This window comes from Bombyx mori, chromosome 27 (genome assembly GCF_030269925.1).
Source record: "Bombyx mori chromosome 27, ASM3026992v2".
NCBI classification, from domain to species: Eukaryota; Metazoa; Arthropoda; class Insecta; order Lepidoptera; family Bombycidae; genus Bombyx; species Bombyx mori.
In genome coordinates, this window is record NC_085133.1 from 5,186,326 (window position 1) to 5,193,465 (window position 7,140).

Here is a 7,140-nt window from a genome sequence, read left to right on the forward strand (position 1 = left end):
TTTAGCAATTTTAATTTAATTTTAACTTACGCCATCCTTAAATTATTTTAAGCCATTTTAATTTTTGCTTCACTCTTGCACGTAAATAAATTTAATAATACATTGTAATTAATAATAAAATATTACAATGTGATTAAATATTAAAGGGAATAGAATAAATTACAACGATGAATTATTTATTGATATATTTATAATATTTATTAACGCGTACAGTCATCGGTATTGTGTTTATAAACGAGGTTAGTAAAGAATAGTCTTTGATAAAATTTGAAAATCAAAATTTTATTGATGCGTTAAAATTGACCGCTCGCTTAGGTCATTGAAACGGGCGCTTGGATAGTAGTTGTAGTGTGTGTGTGTGTGTGTGTGTGTGTGTGTGTGTGTGTGTGTGTTTGTTCGTTATTAATAGTGCTCTCATTCATATTTAAGCAGTAGTTTTAACATATATTTTTTGTATACCTATGATATTTTAACACTATAATTGTATTTACTTCTGTACTGACAGAAAAAGTTCATTGTAGGTTTGTTCTCACTGCATTTCTACATCATTATTTTTAAACGAATTGAAATGAAACGCGGTATAGTTTTTTTTTCGATCTATTCGTTGGTAGCCTAAGAGGCTATTTCATCTTCTCGCTGACTGATAGGTGAGCTCACGGGATCAACTTCAGAGAAATTGCTAACACTAGCCCTAGCAAGAACAGTGCTTTGCAGAATCTACCACCGGTTCGGAATCGTGACCCACTGAGATCCATCGGGAAACTCAGTTAGTTGTGTCTGTAGGTAGGTCGCTCATTGAACTCTTCGTCGCAATCTAAAAGTTCGACGAGGGCGGTAATCGATGCTTGAAGAGCCTAAAAGCACCAGGAGTGGATCCGGGGGATCCGACAAGACATGTTCCGGGCGATAGCGGCTTTGCGTAGCCCCGTCGCCTGAGTCGGATATGTAATTAGTAGCGGCCACGATAAGAGGGTTTTCGTGTCGCGCCGCATTGTCGAAGTAGCGTTCTGACGCTTCCTTTAAATACTTTTCGACGTTTCTCACGTAGCACGGTGCTCCGACAGCTATCCTGCAAAATGGCTTGAATGACCTTGAGAGAGCATGCGGGCTGCTTGAGCGAACACTATACTTGCATAGATTATGAAAAAAACGTATGCAAATTTTGTAGAGTGTGGCCTTGTTACGAATGGGACAATTCACTTCGCTTGTAGATCATGGGGTAAAGACGACCGACCACGGAATGGGCTGGCCGAAGATTTCGATGGCGGGAATGGAGTTACCGCGTCTAATTCTGGACGACTTCCCTGCAGTGGGGGAGTCGGGAGGATGTTACTTCCATGTTGGAACTACACTCGCGCCATGTTAATTAGTATCAAAAACTTCCAACAAATTACATACGCTTGGCAACATTCATGTTAGAACGTCACCTTAGTGTAAGGCGAAATAATTAAAAAAAATAAACATAGCAATCTTGCCCTTAACAAATTACGCGTTGCTTACTCGTACTAATTAGCAAGTATTTTGTATTTCCTACGTGTGTATATCCGGTCAATGAACGTTTACTATAATATTATTGTTAATCACGCGGAATATTTTCGATTTATTATATTTTTTTATCGCGTAGTCAAATTTGACGCCCTACCTTGTGTTACGTAGTCGCGGGCGTCAATAGACATCATAACGTGAATTCTACCACCTACCTTGAGACTATGAGGTTTATGAGTCAATGGTTTAGTATTTACGCATACTACAATTCATGAGTTTTTGAATTGAACCTTGATCATGGAAGGCATTCGTTGGCATATGTTAAAACGTATTTAATTAGAAAAATTGCTACCTGCCCGCGGTATTTGAACACCGATATGGTTTTATTGCTCGATAAGTATATACCGAGTATCTTATCCTTTGCGCAACTATGACTTCAAACGGCCTCAAAAAAGGACTAATGGACTGTTTTCGGAATTGTTGACTAAATGCATCTTTTTATCAATTTCTTCACGGATAAATACGATAATTCTGCCTATTCGAGTATACCGAGAAGGAATTATGAACGGTTTTTAAATAAAAATAATCGATACATGCACAATCCAATTGCGACTTCATCCTCATTCCTCAAAGGGGGTGGAAACATTTACATTGGGGATACTTGTAACGCGTAACAGTGTAATACTAACGTATATGCATTTATATTATATTCTATTCATATTTATTTTTTTCACATCAAAGAAAGTTAAGCCCAGTAAAACTATAGCACAAACTGAGTTGCTCTATAAAGAGAAACAACATTCAAAGTTATTGCTTCACCAGTTTTTATGTTTTTTTTTTATATTTCAATATTTAAAAATGTTTTTAATATTTCTAATGTACCTTCTATTAATGTTTCAATATTCAAAGTACCATTTACGCCACATGTATAACATATTAACCTCTTTTAAGATTTATGTCTTAAATCATATAGAGGTTACATATATATTATTAAACGTCTTAAGTTCGTTTAGAGAATTAATAAATTAAACAAACATTTTGATTAGCAATAGAATTTATTGAATACAAGCGAATATATGTATTTTTTTTTATTATTCTTTATTAGAGCCATACACCTATTAGGTTAAGTCGGCTGAATATATGTATTTAATAACAACAAAAAAGTCATAGATTTCTATAATAATTATCTAGAAACATTAAATTCAACAACCTTGTCACCTGTAATGTTAACCTAATAGTTAACCGCGGTCAATCTTCAATTCTATTTTGGTCTACGAATCTCGAATTGTGAGGCATAAGGGTTTTTGAACAAATTACCTTAATGCAGATACGTTTATCTTTTGTCTTTTCGTGAATACTCAACTTATTAAAAAAAAAAATATTAATTTATTTTAAAGAAATAGAAAAAAAGTTGTCACATTTTAATACATACATCTTTGCTCGGTTCGGCGTATATTATCCTGACATGAAAATTAATAAATTAGATTCGCGAAAGCCGTTTTCATAATTTATATAATTATAGTGGTCATTTATTCATTCTTTATATTTATACTTATATGTAATGTAACCGAGTACAATTTCAATAGTTTGATTTGAACCATTGAAAATCAAAATAAATGATATTTTATTTTCATTTTGTGTAGTTGGACGGAACAAAAGTGAACATTACTTGCTAACAAGAAAGATGCCGTTTATGAAACATATAGCTGATAGACGGGGAAAACAGTGTAAAAAAAGATATAATATATCAACCCTTGTTTTTGTTATCGCCTCGCGTAATTGTAATTCGTACACTTTACTTATTACTAGCAATGCCTGCGACTTTGTCCGCGTGGAATTTAACAAAACATTACTTTACTTTAAAATAAATTTTGGAATTTTTCTATAATAAAAGTAGCCTAAGTTACGCCTTAATAAATCAGCTATCTGCCAGTGCAAATCCCCTTCAGAATCGATTCAGCCGTTCCAGAGATTAGCCGGTACAAACAGACAGACAAAAATAATTAAAAAATGTTATTTTGTTATATCCACCGTATACATTATTGTATACATTCATATGTATGTAGTAAAAAGCGTTAATTTTAATACTACAAACAGAAACTTCAATTTTATTTCTTTGTATAGCTTACGAATACAACTTGCCGCACTCTCGTTGCTTCGTCTAAAATACAAAATGCAAATCTCAGAGATTCACCAACAAAATAAGACTGAGATAACTGAAATAAGCTTTGTAACAAATTTTCTTGGCAATACGAATGGCAGCTGTAATCATTTTACTTTTTTTCCCCTACCTATGCTGATAAACTTGCGAGGCTATATTAGCGTTACCCTAGCTTGTAGGTGAGCTCTCGGGGCTCAAACCGAGAGTGTTGCTAACACTGGACTGACCCTAGCAAGAGCAGTGCTTCACAGAATCTACCACCGGATCGGAAACGCGACCCACTGAGAAGATCCCATCCGTGGGCTAAATTTCATTGAGGGTTGTGGGCCGAACATTGAAGCCTGTATATGTAATGTAATTATCACAATCAAAATATTTCCATTGCGACGCAGTCATGCTTTCCGGTTTGAAGGGCATTACAACTTTTATATAATCCAATACAGACTTCGACTTCATGTCTTAAGACAGGACGTAAAATTCTGACTGCGAAATTTATGGGCTTCGATGCCCACTAAACACGAGGTGAGCTGTAGGCTCGTATATTCACTTTTTTTTTTATTGCTTAGATGGGTGGACGAGCTCACAGCCCACCTGGTGTTGTTAAGTGGTTACTGGAGCCCATAGACATCCACGTAATGCGCCCTAAATGCGCCACCCACCTTGAATTTTAAGTTCTAAGGTCCCAAGTATAGTTACAACGGCTGCCCCACCCTTCAAACCAAAACGCATTACTGCTTCACGGCAGAAATTGGCAGGGTGATGGTACCTACCCGCGCTACCCGAGAACTTCACAAGGGCGGATCCAGGGGGGGGTCATGGGGGTCATGACCCCCCCCCCGAGCTGGTCCCTAGGTGGACCACATATTGAACATAATGATTTTAGTACACAATATATTGTTGCTCCTTATATTTCTCCTTAATTAATTTAATATAATATAATAACTTTGTATGATGGCAAATGTTTGGGAACGAACGCATCGAAAATTTGAATTTTACCGCGCCACACTCGCGCGCGCTTGTCTACTACGTAACGTCTAGGTCTTTCTCTACGTTGCGCAGACTTAAATCGTGGCTAAGATCTTCAATGGTTGAAGATCGCCTAACCGGACTGGCACTTCTCCACGTTCATAAAAACGTACCCATTGACGTAAATGACGTAATAACCCGTTTCGGGAGAAGACGTAAAAGAAAAATTTATTTTGTTATTTAAATATATGTATTTTGTCTGTTTCTATTTTGTTTGTTGGAAACCCTTGTCGTACCACTTTTGCGGAGTTTTGCGTCATACCCCTCGACATACCTCTAGCTGTTATGACAAACCATTCACCACGGTTATGGAATATAAATAAGCTGCCTCATTCCGGGCGTGATAGTGCTTCTCTGGATGTCTTCAAGAGAAGATGACAATATCCACCAGCCGATCGTCATCGCATCCGTTTATCTCCCCCCTGACACACCCCTCCTGAGCAGTGACCTCGAGACACTGCTCGGTATGGGGGACGCGGTCATCCTGGCAGGCGATTTAAATTGCCACCACACTAGGTGGAACTGCCATCGCACGAATGTGAACGGTAGGCGTCTCGACGCGTTCATAGACGACCTCACATTCGAGATATTCAACCCCCCAACCCCCACGTGCAATCCGTACAACGCCGCGCGTCGTCCGAGCACAATAGATCTGGCTGAGGAACGTAACTCTGCGCTTGCGCTCCATCGAGGCAATGTCAGAACTCGACTCAGACCACCGACCTGTCGTCATGCAGCTCGGTCGCCCACTTAACCGCGAACCAGATACGAGGACCATGGTGGATTGGAAGAAGCTGGGCACGTGCTTAGCTGACACCGCTCCACCAATCCTCCTCTGCGGCCCGGATTCAACCCCATCCCCCGAGGACACAGTCGAATCCATAAACATCTTCACTGATCACGTCTCGACGGCGGTCATAAGATCTTCAAAACAAGTCGATGTGGAGGACTGCTTCCACCGCATCAGACTTTCCCCCGAACTTAGGGACCTCGTAAGAGTCAGAAACGCGGCAATCCGGGCCTACGATCGATATCCCACGGATTCAAACCGGACTCGGATGCGTCGCTTACAGCGGGAGGTCAAATCCCGCCTAAGCGACGCCCGAAACGAAAACTGGGATAGTTATTTAAAAGAACTCGCGCCCACTCACCAAGCATACTGGCGACTAGCTAGGACCCTCAAGTCCGAAACTATAGCCACTATGCCGCCTCTCGTACGCCCCTCAGGCCAATCACCGGCTTACGATGACGATGACAAGGCAGAGTTGCTGGCCGATGCACTGCAAGAGCAGTGCACCACCAGCACTCAACACGCGGACCCCGAACACACCGAGTTCGTCGACAGGGAGGTCGAGCGCAGAGCTTCCTTGCCGCCCTCGGACGCGTTACCCACCATTACCACTTCCGAGGTTAAGGAGGCGATCGATAGCCTACAACCACGGAAAGCTCCCGGCTCCGACGGCATCCGCAACCGCGCGCTTAAATTGTTACCAGCCCAACTGATAACGATGTTGGCCACCATTTTAAATGCTGCTATGACGAACTGCATCTTTCCCGCGGCGTGGAAAGAAGCTGACGTTATCGGCATACACAAGCCGGGCAAACCGAAGAATGAAACCGCGAGTTACCGCCCCATCAGTCTCCTCCCAGCGATAGGCAAACTATACGAACGGCTCCTTCGTAAACGCCTCTGGGACTTCGTATCCGCGAATAAAATTCTTATAGACGAGCAGTTTGGATTCCGCGCCAGACACTCGTGCGTCCACCAAGTGCACCGCCTCACGGAGCACATCTTACTAGGGCTGAATAGGCGGAAACCCATTCCGACAGGAGCCCTCTTCTTCGATATAGCGAAGGCGTTCGACAAAGTCTGGCACAACGGTTTGATATACAAACTGTATAACATGGGAGTGCCAGACAGACTCGTGCTCATCCCTCTCACCTCCCTCGAGAGACCCTCTCATCGTGGCCGCCGGTAACTACATTCCCGATCCTGCGGACAGAATGGAAAGCAGTCGTCGTCGCCCAAAACACGTCATCTCGGATCCTCCCGATCCACTAACGGTGCTTTTAGGTACTTCAAGCACCGGTCACCGTTCTCGTCGAACCCGTCGCTTGCGACGAAGGGCTCGACGAGTAAATTAACTCTCAGACACAGCCCACTGAGTTTCTCGCCGGATCTTCTCAGTGGGTCGCGTTTCCGATCCGGTGGTAGATTCTGCGAAGCACGGCTCTTGCTAGGGTTCGTGTTAGCAACGTCATCAGGTTTGAGCCCCGTGAGCTCACCTACAAAAGTTAGGGTTACGCTGACATAGCCTCTCAAGGCTCTCAGCTTAGGTAGGAAAAAAAAAAAAAAAACAATATGTACGTGTATATGTACAAGTTATTATGTGTTAAGTTTTTCAAGTGTACAATAAAGAATAAATATTGTTAAGTACAGTACATACGTACATTAATAAAATACCTAC